The following is an 11,686-nucleotide window of genomic DNA, read 5'->3' on the forward strand; positions in this document are numbered from 1 at the left end:
ATGTGGGAGATATGGGAAGACCTTGAAAACATATTGCTATGAGAAAAAAAAATTTAGGAAATGGAATACTAGGCAGTCATTAATAATGAGTAGGTAGAACAATATGTACTAAATTGAAAGATGTTCAAGATATATTGTGAAAAAGTGAATAGAAGGATTCTTTTGTCTAATAGTAGTGTCTTTTATAAAAGGTATACATGTATATGCTTAAATATATATAGAATATCCACACAAGAAACTGATATATTGGTTTCTCCTGAGGAATAGAACCTGGGGTTTAGGTGAAGAAGGAGACATTACTTTTTTACTTTACATTTTTGGGTACTGCAAAATTTTGGTCATGAGTATATGTATGCATGCACACACAAAGGCACACACATACTTACATACGTATGTTTTCTTCTGGCATTTTAAGATTTGCTGGTTGGTTTGTGTTTTTCTCTTATATACAAAGCTTCATTGGAAATTTTCATCAGTATAGAGTGAGATAAGGATACTACATTCTTCCAAATGATTGGCAATTGTCTCATACCTATCTACTGACTAATCCACTTTTTCTCCACTGATCAAGTGCTACCTTTATTATATACAACATTTCTACTGTTACTATTTTAATTATTACCCCCGTCAGCAAGTTTTTAAAACCCAAGTTAATTACTAGTTCAAATTTTTTCCTTGGATTTGTGCTACACACTTATAAAAAAAATTATTGGCCCAAACCAAACCATATGTATATACAGTGCATCAATTACATATTAATTTGTTTCAATAAAAAATGTGTCCCCGGGCTTCCCTGGTGGCGCAGTGGTTGAGAGTCCGCCTGCCGATGCAGGGGACACGGGTTCGTGCCCCGGTCCGGGAAGATCCCACATGCCGCGGAGCGGCTGGGCCCGTGAGCCATGGCCACTGAGCCTGCGCGTCCGGAGCGAGAGGCCCGCGTACCACACACACAAAAAAATAAATTGTCCCAAACCATAGACATTTGAGCATAAATATTGGCCTTTTCCTTAAAAAAAAAAAAGAAAAAAATGGGGCTTCCCTGGTGGCGCAGTGGTTGAGAGTCTGCCTACCGATGCAGGGGACACGGGTTCGTGCCCAGGTCCAGGAAGATCCCACATGCCGTGGAGCAGCTACGCTCGTGAGCCATGGCCTCTGAGCCTGCGCGTCTGGAGCCTGTTGTGCTCCGCAACGGGAGAGGCCACAACAGTGAGAGGCCCGCGTACTGCAAAGAAAAAAAAAGTTGCAGGGGAGATCCTCTATTTCTTTGATAGATAGCCATGTTATTAATCCTAGAAACTGTGCCCACCATGCTTATTGCTGCCTACATGCTTTCAGCCCAGCACTGTGGGTATATAATCATGTGTTTAACAAGCACTCATCTGGATTTATACAGTCATTTTGTATGAAACTGCCTCAGAACCAGCATGTGGTTAGGATTGTTCATCTCCCATTTAAATGCTGCTGCATAACACTGCCCAGCTGGGAGCTAGGCTTAGTGCTCACATGAGGTACATTTAAGGGTTGAAAAGGACTTGGAAAATTTCAGGTTTATTGGGTTCTGAGCACTTCTCTTCTTCCCCAATATATTCAGAAGGCAAAGTCTTCCTTTATTTCTTCCACCTCTTCAAGTAGGAAAGTTCTATCTATGTTCTGTGGTGCAGTTGCACTGCAGAGAAACAATTTGTCCATTCCATACAATTAATCTATAACTATAATGCTAACAGGAAGAAGATAATGGCAACCCTGGGATAAAAAATAACTGCAGACGTCTGTTTCTGGTCGTATTGCAGACTTGATTCCCTGGACAACCCTCCCCCTACAAAACAACTAAAAATGCTAAATGAAATTATTTAAATGTTTTAATTTATCTAAATTTAAATGTATAACAAAATGTTAAATTCGAAGTGTCAGTAAGATACCAAGATATAACTATCAGACACATAAAGCAAGTTATGAGACAGACCAAGATGAAGATGTCCAACACAGGGCGCCAAGAATACAACCCACACTGAAGACATAAAACAGTCCAGTGACTCTCCACCTGGAACTCCACCGAGTGGGCTGGTGGATAGGGTTCCTTGTCAAGAGTGGATACTACATTGAGAGGGGCAATAGCACCTTCTCACAACCCTAGTAAGAGGAGCTTCCAGGAAACCTCACAGAGAGCTTGATATGAGTCCCCTGAAATTGTGAGACACAGAGACAAGTAATATAGGGCTGGGGAAGCTCCAGGCAGAGGCTGTGGTTTTTGGTGTGGGGCAACAGGGCAGGAAAAGGGGGTGCTCTTGCATAGTGATAAACCTGCTTTCTAAAGTTTATATGGAAATGCAAAGCACCTAGAAGAGCCAAATTCTTTGCAAAAAAAAAAAAAAGAAAGAAAGAAAAGAAAAGGAAGAATGTTGGAGGAGTTGCAACTTTCTTTAAGAATTATTTATATAGCTACAGGAATTTAATAATTATTATATAGCTACAGTAATTAAGACAGTGTACATTGGTTTAAAGGTAGACAGATAGAGCAACTGAACAGAAAGTTCAGAGATAGACTCACATATATATGGTCAGTTGTCTTTTGACAAAGATCCCAGGGCAATTCAGTAGGCAGAGGATGATATTTTCAACAACTGGTGATAGAATAGTTGGATTAGTCATATGAAAAAAAAGAAAAGAAAAAGAAAGACCTTTACCTTACACCATCTATAAAAAGTAACTTCAACTAAAGACCTAAACATGAGAGTTAAAATTATAAAACTTCTAAAAGGTAACTGTACTATTTATCTATTGCAGAGTAACAATATTACTACCAACTTAGTGACTTAAAATAACACATTTTGCTTGTGACTCAGAATAACGAAATGTGGTCAGGAGTCCAGGAGTGGGTAGATGACATCTCAGCTTAGGGTCTCACAAAGCTGCAGTCAAGATGTCAGCCAGGCTGTGGTCTCATTCATGGCTTCACTGGGGACAGTTATTGACAGAATTCAGTTTCTTGTAGGACTGAGCATTTCATATCTTGCTAGCTATTGGCCAGAGGCCGCCCTCAGCTGCTAGATGCTGCCCATAGCTCCTTACCACATGGGGTTTCACAACATGACCATTTGCTTCCTCAAAGCCAGAAAGAGACCCTAGCAAAATGGATGCTAAAGTCTTAAGTAACATAGTCATATAATCACACATACTCATGTACATCCCATCAGCTTTGCCATATTCTATTGGTTAAAAGCAAGCCACAGGTCCTGCCCACACTCAAGGGCAAAAGCAATAGCAAAAGCAATTGAAGAATGTACATAGCTTTTCTGCATTGATGGGGAAAAATGTACATGACCATACAGATCCTTTGTTTGTTTAAAAAATAGTTCTACATAGATACTCCTTGTATACTGCATTGTATGGTGGCTTCTATTCCATGTATGTTTTTAATCCCCTATTTAGGCTGTAAATTCCTGAAGAATGGAGAGTATCTTACACTTTATAAGTCCCAGGGAGCCTGGCAGCAGTGTCTCACATGTATTAAGTACTCAAGAAAAATTTGGCTAGAGAGTCAAGTTGGCACGATGGAAAACGTGCAGGCTTATGGAATCAGGGAAGATTAATTCAAATCTCAGCTCTGCCATTTACTAACTGGATAAACACAAACAGTTACTTAATATCTCCAAACCTCTGTTTCCCTATATAACCTCATAGCTTTGAGTCAAAATGAGATAAAGTGTACAAACTGCCTGCCACGTTTGCTAAATGATAGCAATTAATGTTATTTATAGATGTGGATAACTATAAAATGTTAAAAATGAAAAAATTTTAATATCAAACAAAATTTAAACTCAGGTTTCTGTGATGAATATTTCTTTGCATCTGTGAAAACATTGGGGTTCCTTTCAACTGCTGCTCCCCTTGTGTAAGTACAGTCTCACCCAGATGTACATGCTCTCAGGTGCCCCAGCTATGACTCTTTTTGCCAAACACCTTCTGTAAACCATCTTTTCCCTTGAACAAACTTTCCCAAATGTATCTGATCATTACTGTGTAAAATACAGCGGGGTGTGTCTTCCAAGTTCTAGTTGTAATAATGTTTTTGCCACAAGAGGGCACAGTGTGACTGTGTATACTGTACGAAACAGCTTACAATCCTAAAAGTTAATATTACAAGGCAGGATAAACTGTGCTCCAGTAATTGTTTTCATTTGAAGACCTTTTTTTTTTTTTTTTTGTATATTTGAATTAATTTTATTCTTTAAAGCAAGAATAATTGAAAGCAGGAAATTTCCACCATTTCCTTCTGGAAGATCTTTTCCAAGGCTATAACTGGTTAAGCACAAACTTAGCATCATTCTTCTCTGTTTAAAATACTGCAATTCATCTCGTTTCTGGGAGTGATTTCCTGTAGGGCCTTAAGAGGCCTTCTAACTCCAAATTACTGTACATTCCCAGTTCTTGGTATGTTTCCTGCAGGCCATCAAGTTCATGGGTTTTATTACAGCCTTGCAAATTAGTAGAAAAATATTTACTAGCCCATAAACATTTTATCAACCTTACTTGCTCCTGGGGGCAGATTGGTAACAAAACAGCTGAAAGCACTGTTATGTATAACTTACTCAGCTATGAAACTAATGATTGTCATGCAAACAGTTTCTAGCTTTTTATTTTCTCCTGGCGAAGAGTGTGCATGTACACTGGATGTGGGCAATAATGTAACCAAATAAACCTGTTGTGCAACACCACATGCAACCTGTGGCATGCGTGGCAAGCATGACACACACAGGCAGATTTCATTGACAGATGGAAGTCACCCTCCTGTGAGAAGTTGCACTGGCCCCTGCCCAAGTGAATTGCTGGCACCAGAATGTGCTTGTTCCCTCCTCCTCCTTCTTGCCCCTCTGTTCTCCCTAACCTCCCCCGGATGCCCAGCGGGAGAGGGGGCAGAACGTTGGCACACGATCTTACAGAGCTTTCTGATGTCTGGACTGAAACGGATGCCTCCGCACTCAGGAAGTTGGTGCCTATGTGGCTCACGTGATGCAGTGGTCCAAGTCACTGTCTGCTTTTCCCCCTTGGCAAAGTCACATGTGTTTCTTTGTGGTTGCCAGGCGCATTTCAACTTAGACTTCATGTTCCATGCCAGCCTAATGTGGCTAAGGGTAAATGCCCTAACCCCTATATTTTGGGAATGCCTGCCCCTTTCTGTAAGTGTAGCTGTGGTTCATCATCCACCCCTTTCATACCAATTATGGCACTGCCCACCACATAGAACGAGGCGGCAGATAAACCACACAATGATTAATAATGGAAGCAGGTGCACCACAAAAGAGAAGCAGCCCGCAGTAAGCAAGAGGGCAGGTGAGGACAGCAATGGAGAAGGAGCAGATTCTTTATCAACCATTGGCACGTCTCCCCTTTTAGTTCAAGCCTCTGAGAAGTCAGTGGGCGTCTGACTGACGCCATTATTGGGTGTTTGCTCCTTATTTGAACCCTGCCCCATAAGCAAAGTTGGTGAGGTCAGTGGAGAGGTGGCAGCAGGAGGAACGGGTGGCTGAAATCAGGATTCCTGATGGTTCCCAGGCCTGGGCTGCCAGGCAGAATGTGAGGATGCCAGCAACGTGAACTTCACGACAGATTTCAGAACCACTTTTTCCCGGTGGATGTACTGAGAGAGCTTAAGAGTTGTCCTGTGAAAATAGAGTTTCATAAAGTTTCCTTAGTATGGGACTTCTCAGAGTCTTTAATATATCAAACTTGTATCTCCCAAAGAGGGATGTTATTTATTACAAATCCTGTTTTTGAAATAATGTCATACAAACCTAGGGTTTGCAGTTATATACATGGGAACTGGTTTTCTAATCATCTGATTTGGACCAGTTATTCTAAAAGAAAAAAATCATAATGTGTTATTCCTTATTAAATAAGAGCAAATATTGTTTAATTATATGTGACAAAAAGTAAGATTGAGGAGTAACTTTAGGGGATTATTAGGGGATTGGAGGTAGCAGTATCGTTGTAGGTTTGCAAATACCTAGGGTCCAAGTGAAGGGGACAAAGATTGTCTTTCATCCAGGTGCATCTTTATTTCAACAAGCTTACAATGCTTCGCGGATGTCACCTTGTAAGAATTCCTGAGTTCTAGAAACTGGGTTAGAGGTAGCATGGCCCATGGTGTGATGAATGAATAAATGAAGGAGCTCCGTGTTCATTAGGCAGAACTTAAATATCTGATATCTCAGAGAGATATACCCAGCAACTGTCTATTCTTGGTGAGGTATAGGATGCTACCCTTTCTAAACATCATAGGATAGAGTATTCCCCTGCACAGAATCAACACAAATTGATGACCTGAATAAGCTAAATTGATTAAAAGGAAGCAGGTTGTAGGCAAATAAAACCCCAGGAAAACCTGAAATAACATGTAACTTGATGTTGTTACCATTGTCTTATGTAAAAAGAATTGCTGTGGTAACACATGAGATGAGGGTGCAAGAAGACATTTTGACTGAGTCCCTTTGCAGGCCAGGGTGTGTTTTTCTCTCATCTACAAAACTTTCCCCTGCTGCTCTTGCTTTGCTCTGGACAGTGCAGTTGATGATGAATGACAGTGACCTTAGAGCATGTCCAAAGAAGTGGGAATTGGCAGGAATTATCTTCTGAATTACAAATAGTGGAAACGACCCATCAGTGTTTAGGGGTGAAGAATAGATGACAGTCACTGAGTCCATAACTAATTCTGTTCATGTGATTTCGCCACAAACGATCAACACTTTGCACCTAAAGAAACTTCCTCTAGAGTGTCTGCTGTGAGTATTTGTGTCGAGTTGGTCCAAAAGTTGACCTGCAGCGTTCTGACCTGATACCAAACTCAGCCATCTATCCTGAGAAACCCAAATCTGACTTTAAAACAAGAATACCAGACACAAGAAAAAAAGGCGGGGGGGGGGAAACCATAAAACCTTAATCTCCTCCAGAAACCTAGGGAGAGAGAGGAGGTACATACCAATACTTGTGGCCACACGGGGAGAAGACTTAAATGGCCCGAGAAAAAATGTGCCATTCTAAGTGGAGAAGAAAACAGCTATTGTCTAACCCTTAAATAAAAAATACTGTATAAACAGCTAACAGCTGTTTTTCAGCCTTTGCTTTTTAGAGCAAAAGCCAATAAAAGAAAAGACATACTCTTTTAAATGTGTTTTTTGTTCAGAGCCCAGATTTTTTCTTCAGTTAATTCCCAGCCCAGAAGCAGGTCCTGTTTCAGATCATTCTGTGTTGAAGGCTACAAAGTTCAGTAGAGAGCTGCAGATCTGGGCAGAAGCAGAGCCAGACAGACTTTGCTATACCAGGGGGGATGGTGTATATACATCAGAGGGGATTTTAGTGATAAAAACTGAAACCAGTCCTCTCAAAACCTTCTTCAATAAGTGGATATTGAAAGGAAAAAAACATTAACTTTGCATGCAGAGGTAGAAAATAAGGTGCATCTCTTTGAGCTATTGTTTGATTTCAGCACCCTTCACTACAAGATCATTAAGGAGAGTAAATGACATGGTCCCTCCGTTCATTGTCCAGGGATAAAAGCCACCTGATAAGGCCAGGAGGACTCTAATGAGCACCCATCTTGTAAATAAGGAGATTATAGGGGACTTTCAAAAGGGATATTCATTTGAAAATTACTAGCTAAGTCTTCTAATTATGAAGCCAAAGGGATAAAATAATAGTAAGGCAAGGCCTGGTTTATAAACAGAGACTCCAAGATAAGGTCTTACTGATTCCCTCTTGGTGCCTCTGTTTTCTCCACTCTGAATACCAGTTGCTGTTCCTTAAAGTGTAATACTTACTTCATGTATCAGCTCTTCACCCATCTCTTTTTTATTATATATAAAAAAATATATGTGTGTGTTATACATATACGTATGTATACACATACATACATATATATGAAGAGAGGCAGAGAGAGCTTTGAAATTTTCTCTAATTATTTCTTATATCTTTATCTTAAAATTTTGAAGTGCAGGCTAGGCCTCCTTCTGCGTGTGCATATATTGCTGTTGTGTCCAAATGCCCTGAACATTATGGACACGTGACATCCATTCCCAGCATTAGAGCAGAGCCGATCATCTGAAGACCCTCCTGCCACAATTCAATTGGATCCTGAATACAGCGTGGTTTTTAATGCGTGCTGCTGGGATTGCGGATAGCAAAGAAACCCTCCAGAGTCCAAAGAAACAAGCAGTGAGCTGCAATCCAAGCAGGAGGTGGGAAGCGCAGACCAAAATAGAACACTAAACCCTGGGCCCATTGCAAGGGACAAAGGCTAAACTAAGTCTCCCGCTTTAAGCCCTGACACTTGAAGGGGGCCACATTGGCCCTCTGGGTCCTGGAGGAAGTAAAGGGAGACCTCTGCTGAAGTAAACACCTCCAAGTGAGACCTTCAGCATTCCCACAGATGGAGCAAGGTCAGCTCAGAATCAAAGATCGCCAAACAACAAGAAAATAAGCCACTACAGGTAAGAGAAAGCAGAAACAACAAGCAATGCATTTATACTCCCAGGGCTTTGGTACTGGAATTATTAAATACAAAGTTTGAAATATTATATATGAAATATTTAAAGAAATCCAGGATGGAATCATAAGTGTGTGCAAGTACGGAGAGACTGTGGAATATGACCAGGCAGATTTGAAAAAGAGCCAAGTAAAACATTTATAAATGAAAAATGTAATTGTTGAAATTAGGAACTCAATGGCTAGATTAAACAGTAAGTAAGACACAGTTGAAAAGAGAATCAGTTAACTAGTGTGTCTGAAGAAATTACCCAGAATACAGTACAGAGAGACAAGAAGATAGAAAATATGAAAGAGTGATTAAGACATGGAGGGTAGAGTGAGGTTTAGTGTACTGATCATAGGAGTCCCAGAAAAGACTGGAGAGAATAGGTAAAAAGGCAATATTCAGAGAGAGAATGGATGAGAATGTCCAGTACTGCTGAGCAATATGAATCCACAGATACAGAAAGCATCATATATATATATATATATACCTCGCAGGATAAATGTTTTAAAATCTACACCCAGACACATTGAAGTAAAACTGCGGCATGCTAAGCTCAGAAAGGAAGATCTTAAAGGCAAGAAACAGAAAAAAAGGCAAATGTCCTACAAAGAAACAATTAGGTTGTCAGCCAACACCTTTGTACAGCAATAGAAACCAGAAAACTGAATAATATCTTCAAAGTGATAAGAGAAAATAACTGGGAAAGCATGTGCAGCAAAACTACTTTTAAGAATGAGTTGAAATAATCTTCAGATAAACATTATATTTGAACAAAAAAATGAACAATGTGATGAGTGCTATGCTTAAGCTCCTTTTGGGGCACCATACCAGGAATGCTTTTTTGTGAAGAAAAAAAAAAGATTTAAGTATGAGATTAACATTTACTTAGTTGAGTGACAAAGAAGGTTTTTCGTGTTCCCTGACTCTCTGGGAATTCAGGAAACAATTGAGTTATTGGTGGTTTAAAATGTCAGAGAGCAGTAACCACAATATGCTTCCCACTCAATTACTTCAAGCATTGTCAGATTTTGAGGCTATTCTTGAGAACTAAAATGTTTTTCTAGTATATATTGTGTAGTTTCCACGCTCTCAGTATGACTAATGCATTAGTCACAAGTTACAATGTGAGAGACCCAAGAAAAGACAGTCTTGGTCTCTGGAATGACTTTCTTCCCAATGCTTCCCACTCCAACCAGTTATTGCCCCTGGTCGCTGAGACCGGTTCTGTTCCTGGCAGGAGTCACTTCCTGAGTAGAATCTGCTGCTTCTTGAAGCCTTTACTTCAGTAAAAGCTTCATCCTCCTTCCTGGGCAGACATTCCCCCTGTATTTCTCATCCCTTTTCCTATAATCTGTTGTCTACCAGTGGGAACGTGTGTGAGCCCAGCTGTTAGAGAAGTCAGGAAGGGAGAGACAAGAGGAAAAATTACATGAGGTTGATGCAACTTGCACAGAGAGATTTCAAGCTGTGCTTTTTGTAATATGGGAAAGCGGGAACCAACCCAAGTATCCAATGACCAAGAACTAGCTAAACAGATTTTAGCATATAGAAAAATGGAATATTGTATTGCCATGAGTGATGATAAACGCAAGACTATGTGGACAGTGGCTACATGTGGATTATGGGACTACATCAAACTGTTTAAACTAATGTCAAACTGGTAAACATAGAGCACAGACTCAGTTGTGCACAAGGGCTGCAACCATGTAAGAATCATGCAGGTATACAGCTAAGAGTTGAAAGAGGACAGAGAGCCTTCTAACTTATTAGTAAATGTATTATTTAAGCATTAGTATTTACTGGGCAAGTGTTTTTATGTTCTTATGTTGTTTTTGTTTCTTCCATGATTCTTAAAGGAGGCTACATTTTTATTTTAAATGGTGGACTAAAAAATATAGTGAATGTATTAGTTAGAGTCCAAACAGGAGACAGAAATCACACAGTAATTTCTACAAGGAAAGTTAACTCTAAAGAAATATTGAGGGAATTCCCTGGCAGTCCAGTGGCTAGGACTTGTCACTTTCACTGCAAGGGCCTGGGTTCAGTCCCTGGTTGGGGAATTAAGATCCCACAAGCCGTGCTGCATGGCAAAAAAAAAAAAAAAAAAAAAAAATCTTTGAAAGGGAATTAGAGTACGTGAGTTTGGCTAGTAAGTGGTAAAGATAGCACTAAAGAAAAACAGGAGTAGCAAACACAGAGAGCAGCTATCACCCCTAGGGCTGAGATAGAGCATTCACGAAGAGGCCATCTCCTCCCAGGGCTGAGATCTAGACCTCACTGGAGAGGGTGTGGCCGTGGCTCTCTGGATGGTAGAAAAGTTCATAGGGGACCAGACCGGTGAAACGTTGCAGAACCTACTCTCTGGAGTGCTGAGGAAGCCATCCATAGGCTGGGACACCAGGCCCCGGAATTCACTGCGAAGCTACCCAGTGGGGTGCCAAGGAAGCCATCCACCCCTTTTGGTGCTCTACTATGAAGCCTCCTGTGGGGATTCCAGCGGAAGTCATTCACAGGGAGGTGCCCAGGGAAGCTACCCACAGGAGGGCACCACTGCTGCTGGCTACCTGGCACTGCAGGAAGAGCTATGCCCACTGCAGGAGCCTGATGAGCAAGGCCACTGGAACCAGGAAGAGAAGCCCCTTCTTCTCACAGTGTCCCTTCAGGACCCTCTACTGACAAAACTTAACACCACACTAGCTGTCAAAGAGAACTGCTTTTCTGTTATTGCCAAGCAGGTAATGAAGGGTCAATTTGGAGCCAAGAGGCAACAAAATGATAAATGTCATAATGAATTAAGCAGATGGGTGGAGCTTGAGCTCTACCCATGTTCATTCTAGGTCAGAAGTCCTCGATTTCCCTGTCAGGGAGCCAAGCTCATGCCAGAAGCTTGAGCTGCTGATCAGACAGCTGAGGAAGCTGGTCTTCACCTCCTTGGGTACAATATCTTTTATGAAAGCCCACTGGCTTTCTGTAGTAATCATTTCTTGTCTGCCCCAAGGCAGCCTGGGCCACATGGGTTTCCTGGGTCTTACGATTTAAAATATGCATCTAACAATACAAAAATGTCATTCGTGGGCTTCCCTGGTGGCGCAGTGGTTGAGAGTCCACCTGCCGATGCAGGGGATGTGGGTTCGTGTCCCGGTCCGGGGGGATCCCACA

This window comes from Kogia breviceps, chromosome 13, assembly GCF_026419965.1.
Source record: "Kogia breviceps isolate mKogBre1 chromosome 13, mKogBre1 haplotype 1, whole genome shotgun sequence".
Classification (NCBI taxonomy): domain Eukaryota; kingdom Metazoa; phylum Chordata; class Mammalia; order Artiodactyla; family Physeteridae; genus Kogia; species Kogia breviceps.